Raw genomic sequence first — 13155 nt, 5'->3', positions numbered from 1 at the left:
TAAGGCGTATTAGATTCAACATATCAAAAAAGGAGCTCTCATGTGATTCATTACATGATGCCTCTTAGTTAAAGATCTCCAACATATTGCATCTCCAATAAGAATTCATTGATCAACATATATGTGCATACAAAATAGGGAATAAAAATTCTCCTTTAAAATTTTCATCCAAAATTATAAGAAAAGATTTATATATAAAATTAGTTGAATCTGTATAGCTTTTAAACGAACCATTGAAAATCAATTTTGTAAAAAAAAAATTATTGCATCTTATATGAATTTACGATGGTTCTAATACCAAATGATAGTCTTAATAATTAATGACGTGTTTTGCAATTAAAAAATACAAGCAATTCAGAATCCGTAAATCCAAAATAAAATAACAAAGTAATTTAAATCTTACAGTTCTGAAGTATAGACATCTTTAGGCGGAAGCGTTAGTACTGATCTTCAATGGTTTTCCTCAGATCTAATGATGGAGACCTATCACACCCCGAGACAACTCACTACGTATTTCTACGTAAGGCGTGTGTACATCACATACATTATCAATAATAAATACTCATGCAAACATTTACAAGTCAAACAAAGTCTTTTAACATCACAAGTAGTTCAAGCACATAACATAAATTCAACATGAGATCAAGACAAACAGGGCAAACAAACTGATAATTGTCATGTTAGTCAGTGTATCCACTTTCAAAGAGAGAATTAAAGTTCAACTAAAAAGAAAATAAAAAAGATACTTGAGCCATCTGCTCATTGACCTCCTCATCCGCATCTCTCCTATTCGTGCTCCATGTTGGCCTCATCATTTCCTGGAACCCACATAAAAGTGGAACGGGTGAGAGATTGAACAGTCTCTCAGTGTGGGATTTAGTTCTAGTCCCGAAATTTGTCAAATTAACTTATTAACACAAACAAGATATTAAAATTATATCATTACATGCGATCTTACTAATGAATATTTAAAACACACACACACACACACACACACACTTTTTAAGTTATCTTTCAAGTTTTTAACTGCCTCATCAGGGGGACTCAAACCCCACTAGATCTTGGCCGTGCCACTAGACGGGGACTCGAACCACTGCTAAATCTTCTTTGCCTCACCAGGGGGACTCGAACCACTCCAGCTATTGGCATCTCACTAGGGGGACTCGAACCACCACTAGTTCAACTGTCTCACTCAACGGGGACTCGAACCACCGCAAGATATTGACCCGTGACGGAAAGTCTAACCAACGCCACGTTAATGAGGGATCCAGTCGGACACTAGACCCAATGTATACATTCCAACATGCGTTCAACGCATATTGGCCCCTTTCCTTTAACTTATCCATTACATTCCATATTTGTCTCATTAATCACACACGAGTCACTACTCAACACAACACATCCTGTGAGTTCGTTGATCAAACGAATAATCCTATCCTAATATTCTCTAAACAAAGCCAAAAAGATCGTTCGATTCAACATGTATAATTCATGAATAAATAAATGCAAACAAAATGGTAAGTAACAATTTGACAATGTCCAGGAAACCTGTACCTGCTATTGTGGTGTAGTTCGCTACCGTTTCTTCGCCACTTTTTACTTTAAAATTCAGACGTAGACCATGTAACACGGTTTCTAAATTAGTACTTATATATTTTCATTTGATTGTCATTCAAGATATAATCAAATATATTTATTGTCATTTAATCTGACTTATATAAACAAATTTAATAACATAGTCGAATTCCAAACTGACTATCTGACTATTATCAAACTAATATATATATATATATAGAGAGAGAGAGATGAGCTATGGTGCATTGCAATGCATGAACCCCCTTATGCATTGCACTATAAATCATGGATTTAAAGTCCAAACGACCGATCCGAACCGTTCATCTTGTTCTTCATATTAATATGTGCTTGGGGACCAAATTTTACATTTTTGGAATTTTTTTACTATTTATTAAGCAATTTTGAAAGTCGCTGATCTGATGGTCCAAATTTTTTTACTGTTCACAGCAAAATATCAATTTTCAAAAATACTTAATAAATAGTAAAAAAATTCCAAAAAATATAAAATTTGGTCTCCAAGTACAACTCAATATGGATTAAATATCTAACGGTTCAAATCGGTCGTTAGGACTTTAAATCCGTGATTTATAGTGCAATGCATAAGGGGGTTCATGCATTGCAATGCACCATAGCCCATCTCTCTCTCTCTCTGTATATATATATATATATATATATATATATATAGAGGGCACGGCTAAATTACTGTCGGCAGCATTTTAGCCGGAGGTGCTGCCAGGCCTTTTTTTATTTTATGATGTCCAAACAACAAATTCAAACCGTTAGATGTTTAATCTATATTATAATCTACTTGGAGACCAAATTTTACATTTTTTTGAATTTTTTCACTATTTATTAAACTGGTTTGAAAACCGCTGATTTCAATGCTGCAGAAATTTACTGAAATTATCGGTTTTCAAACCAGCTTAATAAATATTAAAAAAGTTCCAAAAAATGTAAAATTTGGTCTGCAAGTAGATTATAATATATATTAAACATCTAACGATTTGGATTTGTTGTTTAGACATCAGAAATTACGATATTGCTCCGGCAGCACCTCCGCTGAAATGCTGCTGACAGCAATTTAGCCGTACCCATATATATATATATATATATATATATATATATATATATATATATATATGCATATAATATAAAATACTCAATTTCAAACCGAAAGGAAACAGAAAAAGACAAAAGAGCCATAATATGTAGGAGGCATGTATATCTATATATAAGTAGTATAAAATAATCCAATTCTAATCCAAATGCCAACAGACAAAAAACTAACGACACAAGTTTCTGCATTAATTAAATAAAAAAAATTGAAAACGTATCTGACTATCTAAAGTAAGGCATGTTTATGTAAATATAGTATAAGATAGTCAAGTTCCAAATGAATGCAACAAAAAAGAACAAACAAAACACAACTCAAACAAATATTAATTTAATGAAAATTGAAAAAACGTTAGTTTGGATGCATGACAACAAAGTAGACACTTTTTGCGAGGGAAAAAGTGCTTTTACGACGGTCGTCCGTCGCAAAAAGAAAAAGCTGAACAATGGAAGTAGTCCGTCGCAAAAAGTCACTTTTTTATCCTCGCGAAAAGTGTCTCATTCTTGTTGTGGTACGGATTGATTCTCCCATAGAGTATATGAATGAAAAAGAATTTTAAAAAAATGACAAGAAAGATAGAATTTGATGACCTCTGTGACTATGGCGGAAGAAAAAGAATAAATAATTGAGAAGAATACAGAATCGGTGAAGATGCGAAGGAGAGAGAGAGATGCGAACCAGTGGTTTTAATCATATATAGATAGAGCGGTTTCTTATTTGGATCAGGGATCGGGCGCTGGCTATTTTGAGCGGTCATGAATTCAATTTTTATGTCTTTACCTTTCACAGAATAGAAGTTGGCTGATGAATTAGTTGGGTTGTATATTATGCTACAATATTTGCAACGATCCGTTATATATACATTTTACATCATGATTTATGTCGGAACCTATTAATTTCTTTTCATGACATTTTAATTTAGGTAGTTTGTTAAATTAAGCGAATGAAAGAAAGAAAATGACATAGGAGAATAAATAATTACATACACTATTTATGCTGTATCTTAAATTAATATTTTTATTCACGTGGTGTTACAAGACCTTAGGCGTTTTCTTTACTTGTCACGTTCAAAAAATGGTCCAAAATACACTAATTATTTATATTATCTTAACAAATCAAGCATGCATGCATTAATTAATAATGAATATAAATAAGCAATAATAAGTAACAGAAAATTAGAGGAAGAAAAGAGAAATATATATATATATATATATATATATATATATTTGACTAACCTTAGCAAGATAGAGAGGAGATACAAATTCACTTCAAAGATCTCAGATCCGGCCTCCTTGTGCGTAGAAATCAGATGAACATTCAATACACAGAGAGAGTATTAATTGATCAAAACGACGCTGGAAGGAGAAGACCTTTTATATAACCAAAACCCTACAATAACTTTTCTACACGGATTTTTAAGTATAAATCTGTGTAGCTCTGTCACACCCCGCGGCCACGGGTCGCGACAGTCCCCCGCTGTAAGCATACAACTCCGTGTATGCTTACAAGGCAGTTCAACATACACTCAGAAATTCATGACAAAATAATATCAAACAAAGTTCATATATATATATATATATATGAGTACATAATCTGGTCAGAGTTTAATACATCAAAAGTATCTTATCCGGATACTAATCGCAAGGCCTACCCTAAAGCTATACACAAAATATATCTAGGGTCATAGAAGTAACACTACCAAAGGCCTACTACTTGCGTGCCTTCCTGGATTTAGTCGCACCAGAACCTGTAATATAACCTAAAGGGAGGGGGTGAGAATAAATTCTCAGTGCGAAATTTGTCACAGTTAGATTATTGGATTTGCAATCAAACTCTATATTAAAAAATGAAACCCATACAATATCAATTCAAACAAATACATATTCATAATAAAAGGGATACATATGCTCGACAACCAACAAATCCAATGAATCACAATCAACGGAATTTCCAAGATGAAGTTCAAACACAACGCATATTGGATTAACTCGACTTATTATGGCTTGTAGCAACTACATATTTTCATTCGAGCTGGACCCTTTATCTGACCCTCGTCTATAGGGTTACTGATACCTACAGACATTCCACCAAGCTGGACCCTTTATCTAACACCCATCTGCAATTGCTTGGCTTAGCCATTTCCTAAGGTCTGAGTTGTATCCAATTAAATATCTTGGAATCCAATACTATTATACATTAGAAGGAAGCCGACGGAATTATACAAACTGAAGCACTAAGAAAATTGTAAATTACAACATAATACAATACAATACAACAGAAAGCATTTCCAACAATCTAATACAATACAATACAATATAGGAAACCAAAATGGCTACATAATGAGAAAATAAAATATACAACCCACATAAATAGGACAAGAGATAATGGTAATTAACGACCGATGGCAATGCTCTCCTCCGCTTCATTATCTGTACTAAAATAATTGCTAGTAAGCTCAATCTCTATTGCATGTTGGGATCGTTCAGTGAGCAGGGTCTCTGTTTCTTCAGGATTGTACTCTTGTCTCCAAGGATGCTGCTTGAGCTTGCTTACTCGAAGAAGTTCTTCGGCTACATCTTTCATCATAGGTCGGTCTTCCCCCTTCATACTTAGACATTCCTTAGCCAGTTCAGCAATTGCCTTGATTAATTGCATATCATCTTCATGTTTAATTTCATCATCTAGAAGCTCTTGCATTTTGTTCTCTTCCATAGAAGAGAGGAAGCGAGACGAAAGATTCTTTTTTTCTTCTGGTGCATCAAAATCAACTACGGGCTTGCTGGTTAGAATCTCCAGCAGAACTACACCAAAGCTGTACACATCACTCTTGTCTGTCAGTTGGCCAGATTGCATGTATTCTGGATCTAGGTACCCATACGTTCCTTGCACAAGTGTAACAAATTGTGCTTCATCTGTCGGAACAAGTATTGAGGCTCCAAAATCTGACACCTTTGCTGTGTAATTTTGGTCCAAGAGAATATTTGCAGACTTCACATCTCCATGGATAATTGGAGGAGATGCAGAAGTGTGCAAGTAAGCAAGTGCTTCTGCTGATTCATGCACAATCCTTAGACGTGTTTCGAGAGAAATGTGTGATCCTTGTTTTTTATAATGGATATAATCATATAGGGTACCATTTGGGATAAATTCGTATACAAGCATTGGAACCTCAACCTCTAGACAACAGCCTAAGATTTTTACAATGTTCTTGTGGTTAATTTGCGAGAGAATAAGCATCTCTTTTCCAAATTCTTTCGTTTTTCTCGCATCGACTATCTTACACTTTTTAATGGCAATTGTTTGATCTCTTAGAGTTCCTTTGTAGACAGTGCCATGGCCTCCATAGCCAAGTATATTTGCACTGGCAAAATTGTTTGTTGCCTGTTCTACCTGTTGCTTCGTGAAGATAGTAAAACCAAATCCTTGGTTTAATTTAATCTTCTCCAACAGAATCCATCCCCCATGTTGTTGAAAGTATATCTCTTTTACTTTTGAAAGGTTTCTTCTCTCCCGGAGCACATATATGGCAACCCCAAGAAATATTAAAGCAGCAATACCGGCAGCAGTTCCTACATTATTTAGTGCAAACTTGCTTTAATCTTCTGTAGTAATATTTATAATTATTACTCCCAGTTAATACTTGTATATGTATGTTTTATCTTTTAGCTTTCAATTAAAGGGGACATGTTATGGAACTTCTGTTTTTATACATTTGGATATGCTACTAGACCTTGATCAATCTCCCTCTCCCTCGCTCTTTTTATTGAGTGGAATGTCACATTGTTGTTTCTCTCTCTCCTACATTGTTGTAGACGTCAATTGTGTTGCATTTATTCAATATTTTTAAGTAGGCATATGTCGACTGTCAATCGAAAGAACTTAAAAGTTTCACATACCTGGATGTTAATTATAATATTAAATAGTGGAAGTTTAATGACTGCTGGTTTTTTCCTCGGCAGGGACGATCAAATGTTTTTGTAACACGATGGAGAATCACTACTAGACTTCAAATATTTTTTTGTTGATATGCGATATAGTTTTGCATGCCGGTGATATAATTTTGTAAATAAAAAAAGTTATATTTTAGGATGTTGACAAATTTTCCTCACGTTTGTGATATAATTTTGTTTTTATAATTGAAATCAACAAAATATGAAATCAGCGAAAATATGAAATCCACAAAATTTGACCGATATAACATTAAAGAATTAACGGAAGTACGAAATCAACGAAAATATGAAATTTAACTAGTGCATGGAGGTAGTCCACAGAAGGCAGCCGAAGAAATGACAGCGGCTCAAATTAGTTAGAATATATTAAATTGTTATTCTAAATTAGTACTGCCAGAATTTGTTTTAAAACCATGGATAAAGAAAGGACTACTGTTGGGGCCGGGTAAGTTATTCCTAGGACAATGGTTATCTTGAAGAGAATTATTACCCTGAACACCAACACTGTTAAGTTATCATATCCACCTTAATAAAATATAAAATAGATTATAGTAGTGTATGGCACTTTTCCATCGACGGAGCTATAAATTAACTCGCTCATAACATTATACTCGTTGTTATTACATAATAATTAAAATATAATTTTGTAACAGTTTGAATTTTGATAATTAATGTTCTTTTATTATAAATCAGATATCAACATTAAATTTTTCGTATGAAATATTCATGAGAGCAGACATGTCTAGTTATTTATACCAAAAAATATTTACATCCGGAATATTTTTATAAATAACAAAACAGTAAATATCAAAAGGGTTGGACTCACATCTAGCAGAATTACCAAAAAAATTATAATGATAAGCATGCTTGTGTGCATAATATAATTTAACCTACTATTACTTGTTAAGTTATGATCATATATATATGAGTTGGGCTACGGTGAGTTGCGAAGTAATAAAGTGACTATTTTACTTCACGCTCATATTTTGCGATTTTAAAGTACAAATTATTGATCTGAACCGCTCAACATGATCTCCATATTGAAATGTGCTTGGAGACCAAATTTTATATTTTTTGGAATTTTTTTACTATTTATTAAGCCACTTTGAAAATCGCCGATCCAGCGGTCCAGAAATTTTAAATAGTAAAAAAAATTCCAAAAAATGAAAATGAATCGTTATGTTAAAAAATAAACTAACTTTATCACAGATAGATTGGTTTCTTATCCAACTGTCTTTAATCATTATAATTTTGATAATTTTGTTAAAATTTCGGTCCGTCTCCAAAACAAATTACTAAAGAAAAGATGACTTGTATAATAAGAAAAATATTATTTTTAAATCACTAAAATCCCAAATCATTTGGCATACAGTGAAGCATATATAAATTCTCATTACTTCTTTTTTTATAGACATGATATATGGATAATATAGGTCTTCTATAACATCGGATTTTAAATTAAATTTTTCTTTTTAAAGATTTTCAAAATTGTTAAGATTATAAATTAAAGAATTGTTCAAAATGAATGTTTGCTATCAAATTGAATATTTTTTATTTCTCATTTTTATTTATAGAAATTATTAAGGTCTCTAAAAAAAAATACTGTGGCTGACTGCCCTGCCACTGGCTGGTTTGATAAAAAAGAAAAAAGAAAAAAAGAAGGTGACTGCCCAAAGATGGGCCAGCTTGGTGAATAAAGATGATCATCCCACGTTTGAGCGGTCAGAGCAAATTTGATAATTTTTTTCATTTTTGAGGGTATTAATAATTTTTTCGTTTGGCTCTATTTCTATACTTGTAATAACTTTCAAAAATTCATGGAAGTTATGTATCTTGAGAAGGTAATAACAAACCTGCAACTAGTGCAACGTTGAGAGCGCATTTTGCCGGACCAGGATTGTTATGATTACTACGCCAACCGATAGGACAAGAGCAGCGATATCCTCCTTCATAATTGTGACATTTTCCTGGCTTGGAGCATGCATTTTGGTTGACACATTCGTTGATGTCTGCAAGAGATAATATATGCCACATTATCTTAGATGCCTACATATTACTGTACCATATTTATGAATAATCTATGTTTTTTTAATATGATAGGCAATCGTTGAGGGTGCCAACTCTGGTATTATAAAAAAGTAAAAATAAAAATAAAAGATAAAGAAAGCACAAGCACGAGAGTGTGAGATTGTGCGTGCATCTGTATCAGAGAGAGAGAGAGTGTGACCTTGGCAGCCTCTATCAAGGTAAGGATTGCCTTCATAACCAACGGAGCAGTTGCAGAGATAGCCGCCACCACTGACTGTAAAGCAGCTACTGTTATCGCTTCTGCATGCATAGGTGGATTTGTTTTTCAGTGCTATGTCACATGTCGTGTTTCCTATTGCCCAGTCGAACACCATAGGAAATTCTAAAAAACTACCAGTCAGGTTATTAAAGTCTCCCAGCACTTTCGTGGTGACGTAATTGGTCCGGAACTTGAACTCCGCCGCCTCCACCACCATAGCATAGCTGCAAGGATTGAAATCATACACATCCGAGTTGTTGTATCTATCATCAAACCCGATATAAAAACTGTTTGTTTCTTTGGGAATAGCTGTCTGGCAACAACCAATTCCAGAGCAGGATCCATATTTATTCAGGGTATCTAGGCTATCACACGAAGATAGGCACCCTACTGAGTAATTAGTATCGTCAAGACGGAGATAGGCAAGCGTATTACACCCAATGACTGTAAATTTGTTCTTCTCAGTGTTGATCCTGAATGATGAGTTACCATTGTCTATTGGGAAATACCAATTGTGTTCTTTCTTTGTCGTTCTGTTATAGCACTGGCCAGCTGCGGGGAAGTTTACACGTGCCTGGCCGAAGGACAGGTTTATATTCAGAATCTGGAAATTTTGAAAAATATCCGAAAGGCGAGGAATAGTAGTAGTGTTAGAATCAGAAGATGGTTCGCAAGTGACACTGAATTCTTTAGAAAGGGAGCAATTTCGGCCAACTCCGAAAGGGTAAGGGATGGGAATTCCACCGCAGCTCTCTGGACAACCAGGCAGAGCAATGGTGCTCTTCGCAGATTCAGCAGTTTTCAAGTGTAGGAGGAGAAGAAATTGGATTAGTATCATTGCCACCGCCATAATATATAAACGAGAAGGCTACTAATATTTTATCTAGTTTATATTAATGGATCGATGCCACATTACAGCATTTCGACGCTATTTATAAAGCATATATTTGCACGTTGATAATTGAATAAATTAATGAGTCAATTATTTAGTGGACCACAACTCTAAATCCCTATTGATAGTCTTTATGAATTACGGCTTTCCGAAATGACCTCTTCAAAATGACGCGCTTAGTAATGGACTGACCAAGATTATCAAAATAACGAGTCAATATTGCTTTTTATTCGTTTTAATTATTCCAAACTACATTTAATGTTACTAGTTTGTAATAATAATCGCAGCACACTTTTCATCATTGTGCTGGGTTTTTTAGGCCCAATCAGCTCCGTCCAACTTCCTCCACACTTCTTTTTATATCTCTTGTGACCTAAGTTGATTAGTTTAGTGGTGGCTGCTCCTTTTTGTGCAAGACTGAAAGTGAGAAAGAGAGAAAGAAAGGAAGAGAGATTGTGAGATGTAGTGATTGCTTGTGCTAATAATTGGATCACTCTTATATTCATGGGCAGATCTAAGTGTATTGAAAAGGTGGCTAAGCCATTCCTATGATTTTAATATTTTAGTTATATTTATTGAAATTTAATTAAATTTTATTTTTTTTAACTTTCTAAATAATTCAGCCTCTCTCAATAATAACAAAATATTTACTTGTAATCTAGTGGTTAAAGTTTTATCTTGTAGATGATAGGTCTTGAGTTCAAATCCCACTTATTACATTTATGCATTTTATTTTTCAACTTTCTCTATTAAAGTTTTCTAGTTCTGCTCTTGCTAGTATCCCTTGTAATTTCTTGTTTAATAGTGAAGTTTGTTGGTCGTGTGCCTCCTGGTGGAGTAGGCTTGAGTAAACCACCTTGTTTTTGTGTTTGTTTTCTCTTGTCTGCTTGTTGGACTCGATCTATCTCACGGTAACATTTTTTATCTATTGTTAGTATTTGGTTGTATGCAAAGTTACATTTGTATCTAATTTCTCATTTATACTTGGTATATGGTTTATTGAGTCTATTGCGTGTTTCTTGTAGTTGGTACAGGAAGTACAAGTATTATGCATTTCTAGATTTAACCCGAACACAATGTTCACAATTTTTTTCAATATTTAAGAAAAATAAAAATTTGATTCACCAACTTGAGATAGATATACACCATTGACCTCAGGTCAGGTAACTTTATACTAATTATCACACTATCAATAATGAGGTAAAAAAAAAATTCTAGACTATCTTTTAAAAATTCAATACTAATTATTGCTTTAGGTTATCTTGGAAATTTCGTTTGCGCGCATCTCTTCACTAGTGGAAAAACAGAAATCAGGATCAGCCTATCTGGATCGGTTATATGGACACCCGATCCTAATAAGTATCTGGATCGGTTTATTTAAAAAAACCGATCCTAAAAACTATTCATATCGGTTTTTAGTAACAACTGATCCTAGTATAATACTATTAGGATCGGTTTTTTGTGGAAACGGTTCCTGATACTATCAGGATCAGTTTTATATTAGAACCGATCCTAATAGTTCAATCATTTGGATCGGGTTTTACTAAAAACCGATCCTGATAGTATCAGGATCTGTTTTCAACAAAAACCGATCCTAATAGTTTGAACTATTAGGATCAGTTATTGGTTAGAACCGATCTTGATACTATCAGGATCTGTTTTAAATAAAACTGATCCTGCTGGTAATGCATATTTTTTAATAAACTAGAAAGAAATTTTTTTTTTTTTATTCCATGAATAAACATATTAGTTTTAAATGATTTCAATGTAACATTTGGCAAATTGGAAAAAGAAAGAGATACATTATTTCCAGAGAATAGAGAACTAAATTGCAAGCAGCATATCACAGCACCTGTCCCCTCATTAATCAGAAAAAGTAATCTGGAACGGTTCTACAGGTAAAAACCGTTCCAGATATATATCTGGAACGGTTTTTACCTGTAGAACCGTTCCAGATTATTTTTTCTGATATATTTTGAACTAATAGATATATCTGAGATATTAGAAAGTTAAAAAAAATTAAATAAATCACTGCACAAATTTTTTTTGTATCTTAATAATTAACTGTGCAAAAATAATTGTATAGAAATGTTTATGAGTATGTGTATGTGCAATTTTATGTAAAAAAAAAGTTGATAATTTTGGTCATTTTCTAATCTGGAACGGTTTTTACCATAGAACCGTTCCAGATTGCAGAAATGACATACACATGCACTTACATATATACATACACATACACATTTTTATACAATTCACTTGTACAGTTATTTATATTCAAGTTGAATGTAAATTTTTAAGCTTATCTTTTAATTTTGTAAAAATTTATTTTGTAAAATTATATTTATATGTTTTTGTTTTTATATAAAGCAGAATTTAGCGCGCATACACATATATATACACGTACACATGCACATTTTTTTTTTACATACACATATTTTTTTAAGATACAAAAATTATATTTGAAATTGCTATATAAATCATTTTAGAAATTGTTTTATAAATTTTCTTATATAATTTTTATATTTTCATTCCATAAAAATTAAAATTTACTATCTGGAACGGTTCTACAGGTAAAAACCGTTCCAGATACCTATCTGGAACGGTGGTATCTGGAACGGTTTTTACCTGTAGAACCGTTCCAGATTGCAGAAATGACATACCCATGCACATACATATACACATACACATACAAATTTTTATACAATTCACTTGTACAGTTATTTATATTCATGTTGAATGTAAATTTTTAAGCTTATCTTTTAATTTTGTAAAAATTTATTTTGTAAAATTAATTTTATATGTTTTTGTTTTTACATAAAGCAGAATTTAGCATACACATATATATACACGTACACATGCACATTTTTTTTTTACATACACATATTTTTTTAAGATACAAAAATTATATTTGAAATTGCTATATAAATCATTTTAGAAATTGTTTTATAAATTTTCTTATATAATTTTTATATTTTCATTCCATAAAAATTAAAATTTACTATCTGGAACGGTTCTACAGGTAAAAACCGTTCCAGATACTTATCTGGAACGGTTTTTACCTGTAGAACCGTTCCAGATTGCAGAAATGACATACCCATGCACATACATATACACATACACATACACAGTTTTATACAATTCACTTGTACAGTTATTTATATTCATGTTGAATGTAAATTTTTAAGCTTATCTTTTAATTTTGTAAAAATTTATTTTGTAAAATTTATTTTATATGTTTTTGTTTTTACATAAAGCAGAATTTAGCATACACATATATAGCAATTTGATGTTTCTTTCATCACACACGGGTCATACAATAAATATGTGTATGATTACA

At 32.7% G+C, this 13155-nt stretch overlaps 1 pseudogene; it reads right to left on the bottom strand.

Moving 5' to 3' along the window:
- Nucleotides 1-4700: 4700 nt before the first annotated feature.
- LOC144546175 (wall-associated receptor kinase 3 pseudogene) lies at nucleotides 4701-9839 on the bottom strand (annotated as a pseudogene).
- Nucleotides 9840-13155: the final 3316 nt, after the last annotated feature.

This window comes from Carex rostrata, chromosome 29 (genome assembly GCF_964058835.1).
Source record: "Carex rostrata chromosome 29, lpCarRost1.2, whole genome shotgun sequence".
NCBI lineage: Eukaryota > Viridiplantae > Streptophyta > Magnoliopsida > Poales > Cyperaceae > Carex > Carex rostrata.
Note: the sequence above shows the minus strand (reverse complement) of the source record. Positions and strands in the feature narration are given on the sequence as shown.